Raw genomic sequence first — 26,949 nt, 5'->3', positions numbered from 1 at the left:
AGTGAGGAGTTAAATCAAAAATTTGCACCCTTAGAAATCCTGAAGGGGGTGATTGGTTTTCGGGGTGCCGTGCGTGGCTAGGCTCCCAAAAAGTCCCCCACATGTGGTATCCCCGTACTCGGGAGAAGCAGCAGAATTTATTTTGGGGTGTAATTTGACTTCTGCCCATAGCATGTGTGAGCAATATATCATTTAGTGACAACTTTGTGCAAAAAAAAAAAAGTTTGTAATCTTCCCGCAACTTTTGGCAAAATATAAAATATTCCATGGACTCAACATGCCTCTCAGTAAATAGCTTGGGGTGTCTACTTTCCAAAATGGGGTCATTTGGGGGGGTTTTGTGCTATTTTGGCATTTTATGGCCTTCGAAACTGTGATAGGTAGTGAGGAGTTAAATCAAAAATTTGCACCCTTAGAAATCCTGAAGGTGGTGATTGGTTTTCGGGGTGCCGTGCGCGACTAGACTCCCAAAAAGTCCCACACATGTGGTATCCCCGTACTCAGGAGAAGCAGCAGAATGTATTTTGGGGTGTCATTTCACATATGCCCATAGCATGTGTGAGCAATATATCATTTAGTGACAACTTTGTGCAAAAAAAAAAAAGTTTGTAATCTTCCCGCAACTTTTGGCAAAATATAAAATATTCCATGGACTCAACATGCCTCTCAGTAAATAGCTTGGGGTGTCTACTTTCCAAAATGGGGTCATTTGGGGGGGTTTTGTGCTATTTTGGCATTTTATGGCCTTCGAAACTGTGATAGGTAGTGAGGAGTTAAATCAAAAATTTGCACCCTTAGAAATCCTGAAGGTGGTGATTGGTTTTCGGGGTGCCGTGCGCGACTAGACTCCCAAAAAGTCCCACACATGTGGTATCCCCGTACTCAGGAGAAGCAGCAGAATGTATTTTGGGGTGTCATTTCACATATGCCCATAGCATGTGTGAGCAATATATCATTTAGTGACAACTTTGTGCAAAAAAAAAAAAGTTTGTAATATTCCCGCAACTTGTGGCAAAATATAAAATATTCCATGGACTCAACATGCCTCTCAGTAAATAGCTTGGGGTGTCTACTTTCCAAAATGGGGTCATTTTGGGGGGTTTTGTGCTATTTTGGCATTTTATGGCCTTCGAAACTGTGATAGGTAGTGAGGAGTTAAATCAAAAATTTGCACCCTTAGAAATCCTGAAGGGGGTGATTGGTTTTCGGGGTGCCGTGCGCGACTAGACTCCCAAAAAGTCCCACACATGTGGTATCCCCATACTCGGGAGAAGTAGCGGAATATATTTTGGGGTGCAATTCCACATATAACTATGGCATGTGTGAGCAATATATCATTTAGTGACAACTTTTTGTAAAAAAAATTTTTTTTTTTTTTTTTTTTGTCATTATTCAATCCCTTAGGACAAAAAAAATAAATATTCAATGGGCTCAACATACCCATCAGCAATTTCCTTGGGGTGTCTACTTTCCAAAATGGGGTCATTTGGGGGAGATTTGTACTGCCCTGCCATTTTAGCACCTCAAGAAATGAGATCGGCAGTCATAAATTAAAAGCTGTGTAAATTCCAGAAAATGTACTCTAGTTTGTAGACGCTATAACTTTTGCGCAAACCAAAAAATATACGCTTATTGACATTTTTTTTACTAAACACATGTGGCTGAATAAATTTTGCCCTCAATGTATGACAAAAATTTAGTTTATTCGATTTTTCTTATAACAAAAAGAAGAAAATATCTTTTTTTTTCAAAATTTTCGCTCTTTTTCCATTTATATCGCAAAAAAAAAAAATCGCAGAGGCAATCAAATACCATCAAAAGAAAGCTCTATTTGTGGGAAGAAAAGGACGCAAATTTCGTTTGGGTGCAATATTGCATGACCGCACAATTACCAGTTAAAGCAGCGTAGTGCGAAATTGGAAAAAGACCTCTGGTCCTTAAGGTGTTTATTGGTCCGGGGCTGAAGTGGTTAAGATGGTGAAATATGATCAATATTATTGTGTCATATTCCTGGTGTAGAGTGCTTGATGCTGCCCACTCCATTCTGCGTGTCACCTTGGCATGCCAAGCTTTTAACACATGTACTGCAATCTATCTGCTGTGCTGGTGATGTGATAACTGATGTTAGCACTCTCCATTTTCCTTAATGCTGAGCTGCTTAGGTGTCCTTTTATGAAGCAGTGAAATCTATTCACTGCTTCATTCTCCGGCATTCACATAGGAGATCTTTCTCCTCTGTGTGCCACTATATGAAGCGGAGTAGATCGCTTCACCCTTGGAGGAGTGAAGCGATCTACAAACGCTTCTAACACTGGAGAACGGCCCCTAATACTGGAATCTCGTGAGACTTTACGAGATTACAGTACTAGAAATTCACTGATACACAGAGATGTCAATATATTAAGCAGTGATAAATTATCACAGCTCAATACACTGACACGCGGTGTGATTAATGTTAGTGAAATAAAGCGTCCCCCTACATAATATATACATGTATACACACACAGACATTATATATACATGTATATACACACACATTATATATATATACATATACACATTATATATATATATATATGTATATATATGTATACACATACATATGACAGGGGGACATGGTTACAGTGTTGGGGGGTCTGAATGAGGCATAAGGAAGTTAATTATCTTCCTCTTTCCTCCTCAGATCCCCCCGATTCCCTCTTCACTACCCCGGTTCTCCACCTCTGAGTTGGTGAATCAGGGCGTGTGAATTCTGACACAGATCACCAGTGAAGCGCTGAGATCACAGCTTCATATAGTGACCGTTACTGTGTCAGTCTATGTGGATTCTCCATGTGCGGAGATAATCGGCGGGAGAACAAGTTCAAACACTTCTCCCCCCGATTATCTCTGGTTTATATACTGTTTATGGGCTGTGATCAGCGGCGATCCTCTGGATCTCCACTGATCATTGCTTCATAAACGGACACCTTAATAGGCCCAAGGGCAAAGCTCCCAACTGTCCCTGATTTCGAGGACTGTCCCTGATTTGGAGCAATGTCCCTCTGTCCCTCATTCCTCCCTCGTTTTGCTCTGATCTATATAGATAAAAAGTGCATTTTATATACATCTATCAAAAAGTGTTTCCCAGCACTAAACCTTTTATCTGGTTTCTAAATTGCTGCATTTGTCAATTCCAAAAGCCATTATAAGGGAATAGTAGTGGCAAAAAAAGCACTTATGGGTTTAACCAATCTTGTTTTTTTTTTTGTACAATTCTACTTTAGGGGGCGTGGCAAAGGGGTGTGTCCTATGCCTGCATACTTTTGCTGATAGGTGTCCCTCATTCCCATCTCAAAAAGTTGGGAGGTGTGCCCAAAGGGCATTCCACCACTACTGTATGCTTGCTTGCTACTATTTCAACAAAAGATTCAAAAAGGACAAACTTTTAACTATCAATAAATTAGTACCAGCAACCAAAGTATACTAAAGTATATATCAAAAAGACCTCAGATCTCAGATCTCATATTTACATATTTTAACAAAAAACATTTTGACATTTAAATTTTTTTTAGACTTTTAAGAGCTATGGGCGGAAGTGACGTTTTGGTGTACCAACTATTGAGGATTCAAAGACTCGGCAGAATGGGACTAGTAGTAAACATCAATGAACAGTGAAAAACCTAACTGCTTTAATCTTCTCCACAACTTTATCCCTGGCCTGTCTGGTGTGTTCCTTGGCCTTCATGATGCTGTTTGTTCACTACTGTTCTCTAACAAACCTCTGAGGGCTTCACAGTACAACTGTATTCATACTGAGATTAAATTACACACTGGTGGACTCTATTTATTAAATAGGTGACTTCTGAAGGCAATTGGTTCTACTAGATTTTAGTTAGGGGTATCAGAGTAAAGGGGGCTGAATACAAATGCACACTTTACTTTTGAGATATCGATTTGTAAAAAAAAATTGAATTCCATTTATAATTTTTGTTCCACTTCACAATTATGTGCCACTTTGTGTTGGTCTATCATATAAAACCCAATAAAATCCTTTTACGTTTTTGGTTGTAACATGCCAAAATGTGTACAATTTCAAGGGGTATGAATACTTTTTCAAGGCACTGTAACACAGAATGCAGGTGTCAGAAATAGGCAATACATGTAGCGCCCCCCATGTGGGGGCCACCAGTTTATTCTTGTCCTCCTGTGCTGCCCTAAACCTGAGTACTTCCCCGCCCATCTGACACTCTAGGTTCTGACATAGTGTATACCCATTTAAATGAAGCACAGACACAATGCAAACTGAGTTCAACATTATTTTGCATTGACTAGACAGCAAAAGGGTGTATATAGGAGCATCAATCAGCCAAATCCTGAAAAACACCCCAAAACCAGGCTGAATTGGACACTCAGTAGACTGATATATAAAAATAGCAATAACAATGGATAAAAGCAACACTCCAATGTACAAAGCAATATAAACACTTAGGCCCCTTTCACACCTGCGGATCGTTCAGATCCGCCTGTCAGTTTTTCAGGCAGATCTGAACGGGAGCTCCATGTATCTCTATGGAGCGTCAGATGTCAGCGGAGACATGTCCACTGACATCCGATCAGCCCCGATCCGATCCTCTCCACTAAAACCAGACGGATGCAAACCCTATTTTTCATCGGTCTGGTGGATTGGATCGGATGAAATGGACAGTCGGTCCCATAGGGGAGAGTGGGGCTCGGATAGGTCCGTCCCTGCACAGAGTCATCCGCCGGCTCAGCAGGGATCAATGGAGCGATCCCCGCTGAGCTATTTACGGGCTCAATGCGGACAGCCCCGTGTGAAAGGGGCCTAAGCAATAAGATTACCAGTGCAACTTTATCTGATTGTGCTACCACTAAAAGGGAAGAGGGCTGGCCTAAAAAGACTCTGATCTTAATGAGAGATTGAGTTATGTTAGAACCAGTCACTCTACCCTTTGTAGGCAAGAAAGTGGCAGTAATCCTAATGTCAGGTCTGGTGGTTGTCTTTACCAGCAGCATTGGAGCTCAGATGTGAACCAAGAATCCTCAGTGTGTAACATAAGGGGTTAAAAGAGTTGTGCTGCCCTCCTCTCCTGCCCCTTTGGCCCACCTCCACCTTTCATAGAACTTACAATTCTTTCCTAGAATGCAAAGCATTCTGTGATTGGAGGACAGGTAGGTTAATGATAGGATCTGTTTCTGCCAATCAGGGAGCACTTTGCATTCTAGGATAGAATATTATGGGCAATGCCATGAAGAAAGAGGAATGATGCTGCACATGTTTTGGACCTGCCCTCAGCTGACAGCTTTCTGGACTGCAGTTTGCAACATATCCCAAAAATTCACTGACTTTAAGATTTCAGATGACCCGGCGTTTTTCCTGCTCCATATATCCACCTTAACTTCCAGAAGGTATAAACAATCCATACTGCGCCACTTTACTAATGCAGCCAAGTCCTGCATTGTCCCACTCTGGAAGCAACAATGTCCACCGACCGCAGCGATGTGGCTGCGGAAGGTGAAGGACATAAATAAAATGGAGGATTTAGTACTGACAGCCCAAGATAGGCAAGACACATACAGGAAAACTTGTGTTGAGGATGTTGAGGATAGGGCTGCAAGGAACGAGAAAAGACATCCATATTAAAGAGGAACTACAGTCTGCTCACATAATTTGTAATAAAAACATCTTTGCCATCCTGAAGCTTCCCTCCAATAGTGATGGACGAACTTCCGACGGGACGTTTCGCGAACGCGAAACGCGAACGGACACAAACGTTCGCGAAAACGACCGTTCGCCGCGGGCTCCATTGACTTCAATGGGAGGCGAATTTCGCAAACCTTTAGGTCGAATTTGCGGCCACGGGGTAATTATTAGGGGGTAGCACGTAGTCCCACCACCTGGACAATAGCATAATACATGTATGAGGTGAATTTGGGATCGATAACTACAAGCATTTTTTTTTTATTTGGGAAATTGTTCTGACAATTCAGGACTATGGAGCTAATGAAGGCAATGGAGGAGAGGGAAGGTCAGGGACCAGGGTAGGCAAACAAGAGGGTGCAGGAGATACAGAGCACTGACAGCAGCACCGTAATACAGAGCACTGACATCAGCACCGTGACATACAGCGCTGACAGCAGCTCCGTGACATACAGCGCTGACAGCAGCTCCGTGACATACAGCGCTGACAGCAGCTCCGTGACATACAGCGCTGACAGCAGCTCCGTGACATACAGCGCTGACAGCAGCTCCGTGACATACAGCGCTGACAGCAGCACCGTGACATACAGCGCTGACAGCAGCTCCGTGACATACAGCGCTGACAGCAGCTCCGTGACATACAGCGCTGACAGCAGCTCCGTGACATACAGCACTGACAGCAGCTCCGTGACATACAGCGCTGACAGCAGCTCCGTGACATACAGCGCTGACAGCAGCACCGTGACATACAGCGCTGACAGCAGCTCCGTGACATACAGCGCTGACAGCAGCTCCGTGACATACAGCGCTGACAGCAGCTCCGTGACATACAGCGCTGACAGCAGCTCCGTGACATACAGCGCTGACAGCAGCTCCGTGACATACAGCGCTGACAGCAGCACCGTGACATACAGCGCTGACAGCAGCTCCGTGACATACAGCGCTGACAGCAGCTCCGTGACATACAGCGCTGACAGCAGCTCCGTGACATACAGCACTGACAGCAGCTCCGTGACATACAGCGCTGACAGCAGCTCCGTGACATACAGCGCTGACAGCAGCACCGTGACATACAGCGCTGACAGCAGCTCCGTGACATACAGCGCTGACAGCAGCTCCGTGACATACAGCGCTGACAGCAGCTCCGTGACATACAGCGCTGACAGCAGCTCCGTGACATACAGCGCTGACAGCAGCTCCGTGACATACAGCGCTGACAGCAGCTCCGTGACATACAGCGCTGACAGCAGCTCCGTGACATACAGCGCTGACAGCAGCTCCGTGACATACAGCGCTGACAGCAGCTCCGTGACATACAGCGCTGACAGCAGCTCCGTGACATACAGCGCTGACAGCAGCTCCGTGACATACAGCGCTGACAGCAGCTCCGTGACATACAGCGCTGACAGCAGCACCGTAAGCAGCCCCAGGAGGAAGTCAGCACAGCACAGGGATGGTGTGATCCCCTCATAATAAGAACCCCCAGGAGGAAGTCAGCACAGCACAGGGATGGTGGGAGCCCCTCATAATAAGAACACCCAGGAGGAAGTCAGCACAGCACAGGGATGGTGGGAACCCCTCATAATAAGCAGCCCCAGTAGAAATATGACACCGCTCAACCTCTTCAAAGAGGAGGGTAGGGGCATATAGTACGGTGTGCTTTTTTGGGTCAGGGAAGTGAGCCAAATGAATTAAGAAGGTCTGTGTGCTTGATTCCAAAAATTGTTTATAGACATATACATGGTCTACTGATCACATGTGTTGAATTCCTCCGAGATCCATGCCTCATTCATTTTTAGAAATGTGAGGTAGTTAACACTGTGGTGAGCTAGGCGAGTACGCTTATCGGTCACAATCCCCCCTGCTGCGCTGAACGTCCTTTCGGACAGGACACTGGATGAGGGGCAAGCCAACAGTTCGATTGCAAATTGGGCAAGCTCTGGCCAGAGGTCAAGCCTGCCCACCCAGTAGTCTAGGGGTTCATCACTCCTCAGAGCGTCCACATCGGCCGTTAACCCAATGTAGTCGGACACCTGACGGTCTAGGCGTTCCCTGATGCTGGATCCGGATGACACCTGTCGATGGGTCGGCTGAAAGAATGACCTCATATCCGAAGTCACCAACACATCTTCAAACCGGCCTCTTCTTGCAGGCGCTGTTGGATTGGTACCCGCAAATCCTTCTCTGGGAGTGGGAATTGCTCCTCTGCCAGCGCACGCAAAAGCAGAATGCAGCATTTCTCGAAGCAAGGCCTGGAAGTGCTGCATTCTGACAGCCCTCTGCGACGGCGGTAACATTTCCGCCATTTTGTGTTTGTACCGGGGGTCTAAGTACGTTGCCACCCAGTACTGGTCCTTGACCCTCATGCTTTTTATACGGGGGTCCCTATTAAAACACTGGAGCATGAAGGCCCCCATTTGCACTAAAGTGGAAGCGGTGTGGTGGCCTGGCTCCTGCTCATCATCCAGGATAATGTCGTCCTCTTCATTCTCCTCTCCCCATCCTCGCACAACAGGGATCCCAGAAAGGTTTAAAGCATGCTCTTCTTGCTCCTGCTCATCCGCCCCGGCACCATCCTCCTCTGACTCCTCATCAGACTCCTGTTGTTGACTTGTCTCAGATAGAGTAGCCCCCCCTGGGAATTCATCCAGCATTGCGACTTCCTCATCTTCCCGCTCCTGCTCCTCCACAGCCTGATCAATGACACGACGCAATGCACGCTCCAGAAAGAAGGCATAAGGTACCATGTCACTGATGGCGCCATGGCTGCGACTGACCAGTTTGGTGATCTCCTCAAATGGCCGCAGAAGTCTGCATGTGTCGCGCATGAGCAGCCACTGGCGCGGTGAAAAAAAACCCAGCTCCCCAGAACCGTTTCTTTCGCAGAGTTCATACAGGTAGACGTTAACTGCACGTTTCTGCTGGAGCAGCCTATCAAGCATATAGAAGGTTGAGTTCCATCGCGTCGGGCAATCGCAAATAAGACGTCTGACCGGCAGATGGTGTCGCCGCTGAATGTCAGCAAGGCGAGCCATGGCCGTGTAAGATCTTCTGAAATGGGCCGAGATTTTCCTTGCCTGCCGCAAGATGTCCTGGACCCCAGGGTATTTGACAAGGAATCGCTGCACGACCAAGTTTAAGACGTGTGCCATGCACGGCACGTGCGTGATTTTGCCCTGTTTCAATGCGCTAAGCAGATTGGCACCGTTGTCACACACCACTTTACCAACTGTCAAATTGAGCGGTGTTAGCCACTCATCTGCCTGTGAACGCAAAGCTGAAAGGAGTGCCGGGCCAGTGTGGCTCTTTGCTTCCAGGCACAACAGACGCAGCACGGCATGGCAACGTCTCACCTGGCATGTGGAATAGGTTCTGGGGAGCTTGGGCGGTGCAGTGGAAGAGACGCTAGCAGCGGAAAAGGAGGAGGCAGCTGAGGAGGAGAGGGAGGAGGATGGAGTAGGAGGAGGAGAAGAAGAGTCAGGCCTGCATGCAATCCGTGGCGGTAAAACCAAATCTACACGGGTGCCACGGGTTACATGCTTGACGGCCGTCAGAAGGTTCACCCAGTGGGCAGTAAAACTGATATACCTTCCCTGCCCGTGTTTGCTAGACCACGTGTCTGTGGTCAGATGTATCTTGGCACCGACACTGTGTGCCAGAGATACATTCACTTGCCGCTGAACATGGCCATATAGCTCTGGGATGCCCTTCTCTGAGAAATACTTCCTTCCTGGGACCTTCCATTGTGGTGTTCCAATGGCCACAAATTTGCGAAAGGCCTCCGAGTCCACCAGTTTATATGGCAGTAGTTGGCGGGCTATGAGTTCTGACAAGCCAGCCGCCAACCGTTGGGCAAGAGGGTTATCCGGCGTCATCATTTTTTTACGCTCAAACATTAGGCCCACGGAAGCCTGCCTTTTTGCAGAAAAATGTGAGCTTGGCGTGATGGAAGGTGGAGTGGAGGACAATTGTGAGGAGAGAGGAGAAGGAGAAGTAGAAGACGAGGCTGGACGGTGAGAGCCTGCAGTGTGGCTTTGTGTGTTCCGTTGCTCCCACTGGGCTCGGTGATGGCTGCTCATGTGCCTTCTTAAGGCGGTCGTCCCTAGGTGAGTATTGGGCTTACCGCGACTAACGCGTTGACTGCAAAGATTGCAGATGGCAACGCTATTGTCAGCAGCGGACACGTTAAAAAAAGCCCACACTGCGGAGCCATGTGCCGGTGTCCTGGGAGCGCCAGATGTGACCGTACATGGTCGATGACTCGCTCCTGATACATTTGCAGTCTGCTTTGTCCCTGCTGTGCAATGTAAGTCATTGCTGCTTCTCCTCCCTATCTGCTGGTCCATATCTCCCTCTGAACTCCCCTCCTCTTCCTCTCTTGTGGGCACCCACGTGACATCACTAGACACGTCATCATCAACGTCACCTTCCCCACCGCTATAAGTAGAGTAGGCAGCAACACCGGGGACCAACCTCCTCCTTGGGCTGATCTGGGTACTGGCGTCAGACTGCTGAGTAGCGCTTGTTGCTACCTCCTCTTCCTGATCCAATACCAAGAGTGGCTGCGCATCAGAAATGTCCTCTTGATATGGATCGGAAAATAATTCCAGTGACTCAAGCGGAAGGTATGTGGTGGTGGTGGTGGTGGTCGTGTTGTTGGTGGTAGTGTCTTTGGGGGTGCACATAGCAGAGAGTGAAGAAGAGGGTGCAGATCGAGAGGATGAGGAGGGTGCAGAAGAGTAAGGCTGAGCGAGCCACTCAACCAAGTCTGGTGCATCCTTTAAAGTAATTGAACGCACCTTCTGCAACTTCCCACTTTGGCTCAAGCCTGTTGCTCCTGCCCTACCCCTACCACCCCTGCGGAAGGGCCTGCCTCTTCCTCTGCATGTCATTTTTTAAATGACCCTGTGACAAAACTCTTAGTCCCTATACCGCTGAAGGACTGCTGCAGTATAGGTGAGCGGTCAGCAGTGGTGCACGTCAACCCTATCTATTGTGGACCTATAGCGGTCCTTACAGAACAGCAGACTGTACCGCACTCAAGCCTATGTACCGTAGCACCCTATACCAAGTTACCAGTCCTTATAAGAACTTTTGTGGACCAAGCAGGTTGTGTATTAGTGTTTAGCAGACTGTACGTCAGTCCCTATACCGCTGAAGGACTGCTGCAGTATAGGGCAGCGGTCAGCAGTGGTGCACGTCAACCCTATCTATTGTGGACCGATAGCGGTCCTTACAGAACAGCAGACTGTACCGCACTCAAGCCTATGTACCGTAGCACCCTATACCAAGTTACCAGTCCTTATAAGAACTTTTGTGGACCAAGCAGGTTGTGTATTAGTGTTTAGCAGACTGTACGTCAGTCCCTATACCGCTGAAGGACTGCTGCAGTATAGGGCAGCGGTCAGCAGTGGTGCACGTCAACCCTATCTATTGTGGACCGATAGCGGTCCTTACAGAACAGCAGACTGTACCGCACTCAAGCCTATGTACCGTAGCACCCTATACCAAGTTACCAGTCCTTATAAGAACTTTTGTGGAACAAGCAGGTTGTGTGTTAGTGATTAGCAGACTGTACGTCAGTCCCTATACCAATGAAGGACTGCTGCAGTATAGGGCAGCGGTCAGCAGTAGTGCACGGCAACCCTATGTATTGTGGACCGATAGCGGTCCTTACAGAACAGCAGACTGTACCGCACTCAAGCCTATGTACCGTAGCACCCTATACCAAGTTACCAGTCCTTATAAGAACTTTTGTGGACCAAGCAGGTTGTGTATTAGTGTTTAGCAGACTGTACGTCAGTCCCTATACCGCTGAAGGACTGCTGCAGTATAGGGCAGCGGTCAGCAGTGGTGCACGTCAACCCTATCTATTGTGGACCGATAGCGGTCCTTACAGAACAGCAGACTGTACCGCACTCAAGCCTATGTACCGTAGCACCCTATACCAAGTTACCAGTCCTTATAAGAACTTTTGTGGACCAAGCAGGTTGTGTATTAGTGTTTAGCAGACTGTACGTCAGTCCCTATACCGCTGAAGGACTGCTGCAGTATAGGGCAGCGGTCAGCAGTGGTGCACGTCAACCCTATCTATTGTGGACCGATAGCGGTCCTTACAGAACAGCAGACTGTACCGCACTCAAGCCTATGTACCGTAGCACCCTATACCAAGTTACCAGTCCTTATAAGAACTTTTGTGGAACAAGCAGGTTGTGTGTTAGTGATTAGCAGACTGTACGTCAGTCCCTATACCAATGAAGGACTGCTGCAGTATAGGGCAGCGGTCAGCAGTAGTGCACGGCAACCCTATGTATTGTGGACCGATAGCGGTCCTTACAGAACAGCAGACTGTACCGCACTCAAGCCTATGTACCGTAGCACCCTATACCAAGTTACCAGTCCTTATAAGAACTTTTGTGGACCAAGCAGGTTGTGTATTAGTGTTTAGCAGACTGTACGTCAGTCCCTATACCGCTGAAGGACTGCTGCAGTATAGGGCAGCGGTCAGCAGTGGTGCACGTCAACCCTATGTATTGTGGACCGATAGCGGTCCTTACAGAACAGCAGACTGTAACGCACTCAGGCCTATGTACCGTAGCACCCTATACCAAGTTACCAGTCCTTATAAGAACTTTTGTGGACCAAGCAGGTTGTGTGTTAGTGATTAGCAGACTGTACGTCAGTCCCTATACCAATGAAGGACTGCTGCAGTATAGGGCAGCGGTCAGCAGTAGTGCACGGCAACCCTATGTATTGTGGACCGATAGCGGTCCTTACAGAACAGCAGACTGTAACGCACTCAGGCCTATGTACCGTAGCACCCTATACCAAGTTACCAGTCCTTATAAAAACTTTTGTGGACCAAGCAGGTTGTGTGTTAGTGTTTAGCAGACTGTGCGTCAGTCCCTATACCGCTGAAGGACTGCTGCAGTATAGGGCAGCGGTCAGCAGTGGTGCACGTCAACCCTATCTATTGTGGACCGATAGCGGTCCTTACAGAACAGCAGACTGTACCGCACTCAAGCCTATGTACCGTAGCACCCTATACCAAGTTACCAGTCCTTATAAGAACTTTTGTGGACCAAGCAGGTTGTGTATTAGTGTTTAGCAGACTGTACGTCAGTCCCTATACCGCTGAAGGACTGCTGCAGTATAGGGCAGCGGTCAGCAGTGGTGCACGTCAACCCTATGTATTGTGGACCGATAGCGGTCCTTACAGAACAGCAGACTGTAACGCACTCAGGCCTATGTACCGTAGCACCCTATACCAAGTTACCAGTCCTTATAAGAACTTTTGTGGACCAAGCAGGTTGTGTGTTAGTGATTAGCAGACTGTACGTCAGTCCCTATACCAATGAAGGACTGCTGCAGTATAGGGCAGCGGTCAGCAGTAGTGCACGGCAACCCTATGTATTGTGGACCGATAGCGGTCCTTACAGAACAGCAGACTGTACTGCACTCAGGCCTATGTACCGTAGCACCCTATACCAAGTTACCAGTCCTTATAAAAACTTTTGTGGACCAAGCAGGTTGTGTGTTAGTGTTTAGCAGACTGTGCGTCAGTCCCTATACCGCTGAAGGACTGCTGCAGTATAGGGCAGCGGTCAGCAGTAGTGCACGGCAACCCTATGTATTGTGGACCGATAGCGGTCCTTACAGAACAGCAGACTGTAACGCACTCAGGCCTATGTACCGTAGCACCCTATACCAAGTTACCAGTCCTTATAAGAACTTTTGTGGACCAAGCAGGTTGTGTGTTAGTGATTAGCAGACTGTACGTCAGTCCCTATACCAATGAAGGACTGCTGCAGTATAGGGCAGCGGTCAGCAGTAGTGCACGGCAACCCTATGTATTGTGGACCGATAGCGGTCCTTACAGAACAGCAGACTGTACCGCACCCAAGCCTATGTACCGTAGCACCCTAGACAGACCAAGTTACCAGTCCTGATAAAGAGCTTTGTGGAACAAGTGAGTTGTGAATGATTAGCAGACTGCAGCAGAAGGGCAGCAGTCAAGTATAATATTCTTTCTATATTTGGAAGAAAGAATATTATACGTGTACAAGCCTATTACCGTACCACTGATACCAGTCCTGAAAAGAACCTTTGTGGAACTAATAGTAACAGCAAGTCTTTAAAATTATCCTCACTGCCTGACACACTGCTTCCTGCCTGTCCCTATACAAATTGGCAAAAAAGAGTAGGCTGGAACGATTAGCTGGAACAGCTCTTTTGTGGACCTGATAGTAACAGCTAATGATGATGATGATGATGATGATGAAGAAAGACTAATCTGGCTGAGCTGTCCCTAAAATAGCAGCATACAGCGCTCTGTCCCTTTATCTAAACTGACAAAAGAAACTCAGGCTGCTGACCTAACACCTATACCAGTCCTGAAAAGAACTTTTGTGTACCAAATAGCTAGCGTTTTCTCTGTCCCTACTCCACACAGGATCCTTTCCCTACAGTGACAGAAGAAAGAATGTAAAATGGCCACCGGATCGGGTGTATTTATAGGTTAGGGGGAATGTCCAAGTGTCCATGAGCTGTCATGTCTCAATTGGTTGTCCTGTAACACATGATAAACGTGTCACGAAAGGTTAAAGTTCTTGTATACATTAAACACGTAAGTCCGCCGGGGCGAACGACGGAAAAAGGCGTTCGAACCCGCGGACGGCGAAAGTCGGAAATTCGCCGCGAAACGACCGCCGGGCGAACCGTTCGGCCATCACTACCCTCCAACCACTTTGCATATTAGTTTATATATACTGTGATTCTGGACTTGCCAAATATACTACAGAAATCTCCCTCCTCTGAGTCTGGCTGCAATAATTTTAACTGTGGGCAGCTGAAGCTGCTGCCTGTTCACTTCCTGGATTTATACACACAGAGGCACACCTTCAGCTCTGCAGCTCTCATTGGCCCTCTTACCCTCCTCTCCCTTCCTGGAAAACTCTCACAAGAGTGAGAGAGAGAGCTGTGCATGTTGTCATAGGCCTAGGCTTTTTACCAGACAAGAAACAGGAAGTGGGCTGTATAAGGTATTTACTGGCAGAAAATAATGTTTTACTATCCAAAGTTAAAACAAAAGGGCAGATGATTTAATAAATGGAAAGATGAAAAAATTACTGAAGTTCCACTTTAAATTACCAAAAACTTCATTAAAAAGTTTAAATAATAAATTAAATCGGGTACCAAGTTCAGCCTGGTGGCTGTTTCTTTCTAATATCTTTAGTGGAAGCAAAGTGATTTCCCTGCTAGAATTCCTGGCTCCCCACCTTTACCCCCCCCCCCCCCCCCCCACCACCCACACTGCATTCCCTATAATGTAAAATAAATGAAAAATCTAACGAAGAAAGAGATTGTTTTATAATGGCTGTTACAGGCTGGAAACTCAAGTCCCCCAGAAGTATTAAATAAATAGAAGCTGACTCAACTCTCAATCATCTACCCAAAACTAAAATAAGACCATAAAAACAATAATGGTGTAATTAGATTTTAGCTATTCTTTGGATTGCAACACCATGGAGGACGGATATGCTACATTACAATTCTCCGGCATCACAGCGCTCTTTTTTTTTCCTATACTCATATAATTGCCCCGGGTAAGGTCATTTTGCTTGTTTAAGGTTTCCTGAAATGAAATAATACAGGTTTCTTTAAAGTATTCAATCTAGACTGGAAATCAATATACATGTTCCATTAAACTTGTATATACATACTCTCTCCTAGTTTCATATTGACATTTCCATTCCCAGTCCATGAATTGATTACATTCCACACAAATTCTATATATATATCTCTATTTAACTTAAACCATAATAATGATATTTATCAATTTAAAAAGCAAGATAGAGCACATTACTTTTATTCTTATGCTGTGATTGTATTGATGTATTTAACCATACTGCATAATAAATCCACAATCAAGGGATGCAAAAATTGTTTCGCCCATGCATGTGTGTCTGTGTGATGTCTACAGAATCCACAGACGGTAATAATGATATATTTTACGTCCACTACAGTTATAGACGAGACATCCACATAAATACCGTCTATCCTCACCTAGACACAACAGGGATCTGGAGCTCCCAATGGTTTCCTAGCCCAATTCTGTCTCTTTCCTCTAGGGCTGCTATTATTATTATTATTTTAGTGAAGCCGCATACCTGTCTATAACATAAGGAGAGGATTGAGGATATACGATGCACAACTTAACACGTAAAACATAAATTTAAAAGCATGTCTCTAGGAATATTAAACCAATTAGCTCTAGTTCAGTTATATATTATTTTAAAAATGTATTACATTTATTTGTATGCAGGAATTCCAAGCAATAAGTATTTTTTTTCTTAAAAATCATTTTTATTATTTTACAAAAAATATTACAAAATAATGTAATCAAATACAAAATAAAATAGGAATATCCCTGCGCCATTAAGTAGATTAAACGTATAATGTAGACAAAAACTCACCCAAGCTCTACCGCATGTTTATAGGATGATGAGCTGAACAACGGTGCTCAGGCCATTGTGTCCCATACACCAAAATTGCAAAAAGAATGCCGGCAACTCGATTGCTTCATCTTAAATCTTTATTGAGCACAAACAGCAGTGCGACATCAAAAAGCTAACATGTTTCGGGAAAAGCCTTCCTCATAGCAGATAAAAAAAAATAAAAAAATATATATGATATAAAAAAATATACTGCTGCAAACACTGAAGGTGATAACAAAACCCTAGAGTAGATTAAAATAAAAATAGTGCTGTGCTGTAAACTAAATGCCAACCATACGATAAACTAAAATAATACACAGTGTAATTATGCATACCATGCGGCCAAAACTAGGCAAACCACAAATAAAGTGACAATGTGCAAAAGTGCTAAAAAGTGAACAATCAATCAATAACAAATGTTCCTAGTTCCTAATACATGTTCAATAACATAAAAACATTCATATAATGTTCTTTTCTTCTTAGGATAAGAACAGTGAAAGAGAACAATAAACAACCAGACTATGTCCGTAAAGTGTCTTCTTTATATGCAGTGCAAAAGGGCAAAATAAAGTGCTGTAGGATTGATGGTGACTTCTGATATAAAGTGCAGATAAATGGTGACTTCCTAACTTCAGTGCAATACGTGGTATGTGGATGTCTCCTTATCTTACTGCTGTAAGGTAACAGCATGCAAGTAAATCTTTGTGGGTAATGGGTATGTTCCCTATGGATCTAAGTATCCTACGACCTCTGGATCTGGCGTTTCTGGATCTGCTGGTATGTGTCCGTCTATGGCATCGAATGACACCTGCTATAAAGAGTCTGATAAGGCTGCACACCCTGAAACAAATCTTGCAAAAAACACATTGAGGTTTCCCCATGGGGTTTTTTAGCAGCAAAAGTAAGTCAAAAAGAGAGATTTTTCATTAAAATAGATTTTATTGACAAAAAACTTTGGACATGGGTTACACAATACAAAAGTTTAAAACATGAGCTCCGGTTTACATGATACGAGACAACTTGGATTGGATAGCAGATTGTACAGTAAATGGTATCATAAAAAGTTTTTGTTAAGGGGAATATGCATCAAAATATGCTACCCACAAAATTGGTTATAGTTATACTGTCCGATGCTGGGAAAAACCGTGTCTGTCTATGTGACCAATAGCCCTCTGCCAGACGTGGCTAGTTCAGCAAACCTCATGAATGAACGTGAGGAAGTATAAAAAGAAGAACAGGGGGGATGCTCAATTGTGCAGTATGTTTTTTTTTTTATTATTTATTGAAAACAGCAAACACAAGCAGGGTAGTCACATTTGAAATGCGTGTAAATACAAAACAAAAACAAGCAGCTAGCTCGCTGAAGTCACTTCTGGTGCCTGTACGTCCCGACACGTGTTCATCGCGGTCAGGGGACTTCATCAGGGGATCTGACATGCATAGAAGATACATATATACATAGAAGAAACCTTATTAAGCAACCCGAAAAGACAGGTACAAAATTGAAGTTTCCTTTAATGTTTCAAGAGACCTACAGTAGGTACCAAAATGCTATCCGAATTTAGTGGTATTAACTGTGTTTTATACTCAAAGCATGGATGAATGATAAACTTAAGATTGGGATAGTCAAACAATTATGTAGGATTCTCATGTGAGCAAAATGAAAACTAAAATTTACCAAATTAATGAAACAATTTCATTTAACAGATAGGTCTAAAGAAGTATAGTTAGCCCAGGAGAAAAAGTATGAAAAAAGTTACTTTAGTTCCATTCTGTAATTATTAGTTACTGAGTGAGGATTTTTCTGTATTCAAGTGAAGTTTCTGTAGCAATCAATGGAGAACAAACACTGTTTGGCAAAACTGCATCTGTGCTAAAGTCAGAAATTTCAGTTTACTGTAATCTGTGTTCCCTGTACATGACTGGAGTATGAGAGCATCCCACAGGGTCACTGGGAGGGTACTTCCCATCATTTGGGCCTTATGCACAGTAGGCTCTTCTGAATGATTTTCTCCTGAGAAACCCATTTAAGCACGTCAAGCATTTGGGCATTTATTAATTTAATTGGCCAGAATATTAATCTATTCTGAGCTTTGAAATGAATAAACGTGCTTACAAGAGTTTAGTAGGGTGTTTTTCCTGCTAAAACTTTCCTCTCCTGAGCATGATTTTGGTGCTTTCAGATTTCTGCCCCCAAAAATCCCTGCTTTTTAACCCCCTAAAAGCCTATGGGGGTTATTAACGAAAGGCAAATCCACTTTGCACTACAAGTGCAAAAAATGTTTTAATAACTTTTATTCCTATTACAATGAATGTAAACATCCCTTGTAATAGGAATATGATATTGCAGGTCCTCTTTATAGTGAGATATGGGGTCATTAAGACCCCATATGTCACCACTAGGCTGGGAAGCCTGAAATCAATCGCTCACCAATCACCGCTTCCCAGCCGAAGCAACGCCATTTTTTTTTTAACGCAGAGGCCGGGCGTGACATCATAACATCGTGCCTAGCCTCTGACGATCATAGAGACTTCGGCGACCATCCAGTCCGCTGGAAATTTCTATGATCAACATCCAGGGCCGGCGGATCCTCTGTCCAACTCACCGATCATATCAGTGAATCGGTAGAAGCACTGGAGGGTGGCGGGAGGGGGGGGGTTGACCCCTCTTGCCTCCCGTAAGAATGATCAACAGCCGCTATGATCATTCTTATGGTGTAGGGAATCTCTGGCTGAAAACGGCAATATCTGAATGATGTCTGTAGCTTTTTCCTTGCATGTGATTGGGTATTCTTTGCAAAGTGAAGCTTTACCTAATTTACTAAGCTCTGGAGGGAGCAACTGCTCTTGCAGCGTGCAACTTTGCAAAGTGCACAGTCTATTTGGCTTTAGTAAATCAACCTCTTTAGCTCCAGAGTTAGGAGAACTCAGGGGAGAGCAGTGAGGGGACCAGTGCCCAAGAAGATAACAAGCGGGAAAAAATGTCTGGTCCCCGTGGCAGGAAATTAGCTTGCTTCATAGAGGAAAAAGAAACTTTGATCCATTACACTGCAGGATACATAGCTTTCAATTGTTCTTGATTTTGAGGGATTGTCCCTCATTCAAAACAAAGTCCCTCTGTCCCTCTTTCCTCCTCATTTGTCCCTCATTTTGGTGTGATCTATATATTTGTATATAAAAAGTACTATTTATCTATCAAAAAGTGTTTCCCAGTGCTAAACCATTCATGCAATTTCTAAATTGCTACATTTGTAAATTCCAAAAGCCAATTAAAAGGAATAGCAGTGGTAAAAAAGCTTATGCCTACATATGTTTGCTAATAGGTGTCCCTCGTTCCCATCTCAGAAAGTTAGGAGGTATATGGATGGTTTAGGAAAAGGTGTTTGGAAAGACAGAGAAGTAATGTACAATGAACTATTTACATTTAATATTTTCCAGGAGTTAGGCTTTAGGTTGTTAACCTCCCCCTCCTGCCGACGTGGCACATATATGCTGCCTCTCTGTGGGTGAGCTTTAATATATGTGGCCCAATGTAAACACTTTTCTGTGCTGAGAATGTGCGCCATCTACTCTCCCAGGATGGTCACGACCCGCTTCTGGCTCATCCTTGCTTCTGAGCATGCGTGTTTGTACTTTGGACTTTTGTCTGACGGACTTGTGTACACACGCTCGGAAAATCCAACCACACACATTTGTCTGCTGAAAATTTTAAAACCTGCTAGCCAACATTTGTCTGCAGAAAATCCGACAATTGTCTGATGGAGCGTACACGCGGTCAGATTTTCTGCCAACAGCCTGACATCACACATTTCCCCTTGGAAAATTAGATCGTGTACGAGGCTTTAGGGCTGCAGTAGGTGTGTAATACAAATCTGAGTGCCCATTAACACACCTAATCCTTGAAGACATGTTAACGGCACATTTTTAATTATTTTTTTATGTTTGGATACTGTTAATGCTTGCCAGACGCCCCCTTTGTATTTTTTTTTTATTGTATGAATTTTTGTATTATCTTGGCTAGTAACGCTTTCTAAATGCATCTCAGATGCACTGTAAACACAATAAAAGTTTTTGTGTTGCGCTTGCAGTGCGCTTGCAGTGCGCTTTCAGTGCGCTTGCAGCATGTTTACATTGACATCAATTAAACCATTTGTGGCATGGCAAAGTCTGGCAAACAACACATGTTGGGTCAATTTTTGCTAATGGAACCATGTGAAGAAATCATGGCACTGCAATGCACACAATTTTGACAGATGTTCGTGGAGCTTCAAAAATGCTCATTAAACGCCTGCTTTTAAAGCTAGTGTAAACTTAGCCTTAAAGTGGATATAAATCCGAAATAAATAAATAATATATAATAAATATCCCCAATAAAAAAAAAAAAAAAAGCAAATGTTTTCCTCAGTTTAGACCGATATGTATTCTTCTACATATTTTTGGTAATAAGAATCAAAATAATCGTATATTGTTTGGTGTGCGCAAAAGTTATGGCATCTACAAGATAGGGGAAAGATTTATGGCATTTTTATTAATATTATTATTATTTTTTTTTTACTAGTAATGGAGGTGATCAGCGATGGGACTGCAACATTATGGAGGACAGATTGGACACTTTTGAAACTTTTTTGGGACCATTGTCATTTATACAGCGATCCGTGCTATAAATATGCACCGATTGCTGTGTAAATGTCACTGGCAGGGAAGAGGTTAACACTAGGGGGCGATCAAGGGGTAAACTGTGTTACCTAGGGAGGGATTCTAACTGTGAGGGGATGGGACTGCCTGAGTGAGGAGACTGATTGTTGTTCATACTTAGTATAAACAACAGATCGCTCTCCTCACCCCTGACAGCACAGAGATCTGTCTGTTTACATTGACAGATCTCCACTCTGTCTCTGTATGGAGTGATCGTGGGTGCCGGCCATGCGCATCGGCTCTGGCGTCATGCCGGCAGCACGTGCAGGGAAAGGGGAGCCAACCTGCCGCAGTATAACTATGGCAGCTAGTCGGGAACTGGCTAACTTTATGGAATAAATAGCACTGTTTATGCATACAGTACTACGTTGGAATTTATTTGATCATTCTTTCAGAGTGGTGCATTTTGTGTTTTTTTCTTTGAAGTGGTTAAAGGAACAGGATCCTATTTTTTTTTTTTTTTTAGGGTAACAATCTCTTTAAAGTAGGGCTGTTACTGATTAAAATTGATTAAAATTGTGGCGCAGCGCACCCTAGCTGGGCTACTTCTCTTCTATGCCCGCAAGGCCATTGCACTCAGCTGGCGTAAGCCCACTCCTCCTCCTCTCTCCCTGTGGAAAAAATTGGTGAACGATAGCCTGCCTCTCTACAAAGACTGCTATGTTAATAGGGGTTGCCCGCAAAAATATAACTAGGTCTGGTCCAGCTGGCTGGCGGATGCCTCCACGGCCTCAGACCCACAGCCTACTTAACGCATTATCGTTTGTTGATAAATAGGAATATGCACTAGTGGAAATGTTGTATATTTGAGTAGCATGGTTTAGTTCCGAGCCGTCCTACTGCACATGGAGACGACTCTTTATGGCCGGTGTGATGCCTTGAACTCTCCAACATGTTTTGTATGTAACGCACTGTCTTATATTGCAACTCTATACACGTCACGCCTGTAACACTAATCGTGACCAATGTATGTGTTTTTGTTTTTGTTTGTTTTGCTTTGCTTTTGGTTGCTTGTTCACTGTTTAAATTCCAATAAACAGATTTGCAAAAAATAAATAAAAAATTGATTAAAATTTTCATGTTTGATTAATCAATTTATTTTTTTATTCGATTAATCGACTAATTTCGATTAATTATAACACACATACAGATCCAACTATACACTATATAAAATCACCCGATACTAATTGGTTTCCACAAGCCATGACTTAACTTCACAGTTCACACAATTACATTTTAAATTCAAACTGTAGCACTAACTGACGTAAGTAATTTTTTTCCCACAGTAGCGTGACAATCCCTCCACCTCCGGTCTAACTAATCACTCTCACCTTATGGCATGGACTCCTGTGCAAACAGGTGGTCATGCAAGCGGGTATCAAAAGGGTTAAAATAAACTACTCACATAAAGATGATAAAAACACAGCATGTAAAGCCGACAATCCTGTTAGTTCCGTAGGGCAGCAGTGGGTGACGTCAAGCGTAGCTCCTCCCCCTTATGCGTTACGTTCAATCAGAACTTCAACGTCACTGGACTCCTCCCCTCCCAGGAGTCCAGGTGTCCAGTGACGTTGATGTCCGTGGCATCACCAGATCTCCGACGAGACTCCCTGAAGACCCGGAAGCCGGCAGAGACGTTAGTACCAATCAAAATAATTTTGATTGATCAAAAAAATGAATCAATTAATTGAGGAATTAATCTTTAATTTCCACAGCCCTACTTTAAAGTGATTCTAAACCCTGATAATACCCCTAAAAGATAGGTCATTAAAAGAGAAGTATGGCCTATGCTTTTTTGGTCATACTTCTCCTTTAGCTCTCCTGTGACCTAGAATCAACCGATTGAGGGCTAAAACCTGCTGTTAACTGATGTATTGAAGCTACTCCAGGCTCCTTAAGGATCCTGACAATAATGTCAGGATCCATCCAGATGCCTGACCAACAGCTGGCTCAGCCTCTCAGATTGCATCCAAGCACTTGAGCAAGTCGCTCCCGCCCCCTCTCCAACATGGAGCTCCAACGAGTGCTGAAGCGGCAGAGCAGAGAGCCAATGACTGACAGTCACCTCTCTCTGTTCAGACTGGACCGAGAACTGAGTGATCAGTGGTCATCTGAGCTTAGAGCCAGCGGGGACTGCTCTAGCATCACACCAATGTTGCAGCCATAGAGGTTAGTATGTATGTTTTTATTTTTTATCCCCACATTTCTCCTTTAGAGCCGGTTCACACAGCGGACGATGCGAGGCGACACGACTCGCCTCGCCTCGCTCTCGCAAGTCGCCCCCGTTCTGTACAATGGAACCGTTCTGAGAGGAGCGACTCGAGTCGCTCCGACTCAGAAAAAAGGTTCCTGTACTACTTTTGGGCGACCTCGGGGCGACTTGCATTGACTTCTATACAGAAGTCATTTGCAAGTCGCCGCTGAGGCCGCGACAGGTCGCGGCGAGGCAAGTCGGAGTCGCCTCGCCTCGCCTGCTGTGTGAACCGGCCCTTAACTTACATGAAAAACACTTTAGAAATAAAAGTAAATATTGTGCTATTTTTATGATGTTGCCTCAGCTTTTTCAGGCCCTCCCCAAGGTCATGCAATGCGGAGTAGAGCTGTCAGTCAAGGATCTTTTTTTCCCACCAATGCCTTTGGGCGAATCATATCATATCACAACTGCAAACCACATTCCACGACTTGGAGGGGAGGGACTGAAAAAGGTTGGATGATGTCACAGGACATGTGACCTGCTCTGGCTTAGCCCCGCCCCCAATCTGGGCAATAGTGACATACAAAGTTAGAGGATTTCCTCCACAATAAGATGTAGTGTAGACGAGGCTGATTATATAAAAGAAGGGGAGCATGCACAGCGAAATGGCCACAGTGCAGAGGCTCTGTGAGCTGCACAGGAGGGCAGCTGGAAAACAGGGCAAAGTTACATATTATATAGTTACATAGTAGGTGAGGTTGAAAAAAGACACAAGTCCATCAAGTCCAACCTATGTGTGTGATTATATGTCAGTATTATATTGTATACCCCTGTATGTTGTGGTTCTTCAGGTGTTTATCTAATTTTCTAAAACTATCGATGCTCCCTGCTGAGACCACCACTTGTGGAAGGGAATTCCACATCCTTGTCGCTCTTACAGTAAACAACCCTCTACGTAGTTTAAGGTTAAACCTCTTTTCTTCTAATTTTAATGAGTGGCACGAGTCTTGTAAAAGTTTTATCCCTATTGTGGGGTCACCAGTACAGTATTTAAAAATTGAAATCATATCCCTTCTCAAGCATCTCTTATGAGTTGACAAAGTGTTGTCAACCCATAACAGGGATTTCCTGAACAAGGGTCATCATGGCAGGATCACCGAGTTTTATTTTATTAGATGTAAAAAAATTGAAAACTACTTTAATGCCTTGTAAACACATTTGGATTGTGGGCCAACAAAACCGTGGACTTTTTGTCTTAAGGGCGTTGGCCCAAACTTGTCTTGCATACAAACGGCAAGGAATTGTCGGCCAACAAATACGAACCTAGTGAAGTACTACGTGGATTTTCAGCTCTTTAGCACCACCCTTTGGGCTCCTTCTGCGAAATTTCGTGTTAGTAGAAGTTTGGTGAGTGTTGATTCTTGCTTTTAATTTCGCACTTTTCAGTTCGTTTCTGAACGGCTGTTCATCAACCAGACATGTTGCAGAATCGGAGGAGATAACGTGTTATTTATTATTGGCTTTGGAGTTATTGCTTTGACATAATTTTTTTGGTTGAATAATGATTTGATTTGGTATATTTTCTATATTTTTGGTTAAGTTCTATTGGCAGATAGCATGTCTAATTTTATTTGTTTTCTTTTTTTAATGCACAAAAAAAAATTGTGGAGAATAATACTTGGCTATGTGTTTTACTTCAAATGACAGTTTGGGAGTAGGCACTGCAGTAACATAGTTGTATCTTTGATCTTAAAAACTACGGGATAAAGGTGTTGTGGTAACTTGCCCAAAAAAAACCCCCAAAAAACATAATAATATTATTCTTGATATCACTAGAAAAAAAAAAGCCTTTGAAGATTAGTTTGCAACAACTCCATCAGTATCACCAGCAAAGCAGCTTCATTATTATCCCAATAAAGAAGAAGAGAATTGTACGCTGCATTTCAAGATTTCATAATTTGCCACGTCAGGAATGTTAATTCTGCATTACGAACGCTAATTTACAAGACCGACCGCTTCTGGCTCGTCCTTGCTTCTGAGCATGCGTGTTTGTACTTTGGACTTTTGTCCGACGGACTTGTGTACACACGCTCGGGAAATCCGACAACAGACATTTGTCCGCAGAAAATTTTAAAACCTGATAGCCAACATTTGTCCGTGGAAAATACGACAACAATTGTCCCATGGAGCGTACATGTGGTCGGATTTACCGCCAACAGCCTGTCATCTCACATTTCCCGTCGGAAAGTCCAATCATGTGTACGCGGCTTTAGAATTACATTACCATGGTAAAGATTATATGTAATTTGTGCTTGTAATATCTAGCATTTATTATTTTTGCTCCTTTATGTAAAATGCTGTTTAATACATTGGCACTTTACACTGACCATAGCGCTTCAATGCCCAACCCATGGCATAGTGCTAGATGAGCTAAACACCAAAGGCAACTACTGTACATTAGTTGTACTATAATAAATATTAGTATTATACTCCTATTGTCTGTGTTCTATGAATGGAGCCAACCTGCATCTATTAGCTACATATCTGTAGTATGTATTCAATTACTGGTGCAGGCCTGCATCTCTTTGTTACATATCTATCTATAGCTTGCATTTAACTAATGTACAAGCCTGTGCTTTGTCAGATTAGGTGACTCGTTGATGTATATACTCGGAGTGTATATAGTGAAATTCTGTATTTTTAAATCCGTCTGACAATTTGGATGTTGAATTTTAAAAGCAGTGGCCAGCCTGCTGATCTCACAGGTTTGTTATGGGACTGCAGGCCACACTCGCCCATTACCTTAATTCCCAAAATACAATCGTATAGTAGAGTAATACACACACACACACATATACTATTTGGCAAAAAATTGGCTGCAGCATTTTATTGGTTTACAATAAATCATAAAGACAAAACATATTAATTCAATATTCATATAAAATTAAACATACAGCAAACTTTTGCCCAGTTACCAGAACTCGGGCATCATAACTTTATTGAACAAAGAAATACGTCCCACCTGGATTCCAGGGTGACCCGACCACACAAAATCCTTGCGACGGGGAGGGAGGGGGCTTTTCTCCTGTAGTCCTGGGGCTGCAAGAGGAAGGGGAGACCCTCTGCAGCCCTTTTATCACATCCCAGGAACATCCAGAACCTTCCCGGAATTCCCATTGGACCACCTTGCATGCTCCATTTAAATATTTAAAGTGACGGTACCCCACCATCCCATACCTTATGCAACTTAATGGCTAACATGCATATTACAACCAAACAGGGCTGGGTGGCCGCCGTCCCAAGAAGGTGGGCTCAGATGTTGCTCCCCCTTTTTACAATCTCATCAAAACACTCTGAATACTGAATTTGACTATATAAACTCAGTTTACTGTTAAAAATAAGCGTAAAATGCAAGACCCCAGTGGGTGTAACAAGATGTCCACTTGCCGCCTTCTCACAGTATCCTTACTGTGGACAAGTGCAGGGTGTAGCAAGATGGCGGCGACGGAACATCACTTCTGTTACAAAATCTGACAGGTCGCCGAATCTGATGAAACACCTGCATGTTAGACATAGGCGCCGTCAATAAATTTGTTTCGTTCCATTCCATTACGGTTCGTATTAGAATTAATTCGTACTTCGTATTTCGTGTCCAAAATTCAATTTCAATTTGTACAAAATACGAATTGTCGTTAGGTTTGTTAACTTGTACGAATGTTCTTTACGATGAATTTAAAGGCAAAAATATTCCTCAATATGATAGTCGATGCTGATGGAAGTTTGGTTTTTATACGAAAGTCCGTTGAAGAATTTCCTATCCGAAATACGAATTTTTGTTAGATGAGGGGCTCCCACCATCCCTG

This window comes from Lithobates pipiens, unplaced genomic scaffold (genome assembly GCF_037356315.1).
Source record: "Lithobates pipiens isolate NorthernLeopardFrog02 unplaced genomic scaffold, aLitPip1_a1.2 Scaffold_27, whole genome shotgun sequence".
In the NCBI taxonomy this organism is placed as follows: domain Eukaryota; kingdom Metazoa; phylum Chordata; class Amphibia; order Anura; family Ranidae; genus Lithobates; species Lithobates pipiens.
This window is presented reverse-complemented; position numbering follows the sequence as displayed.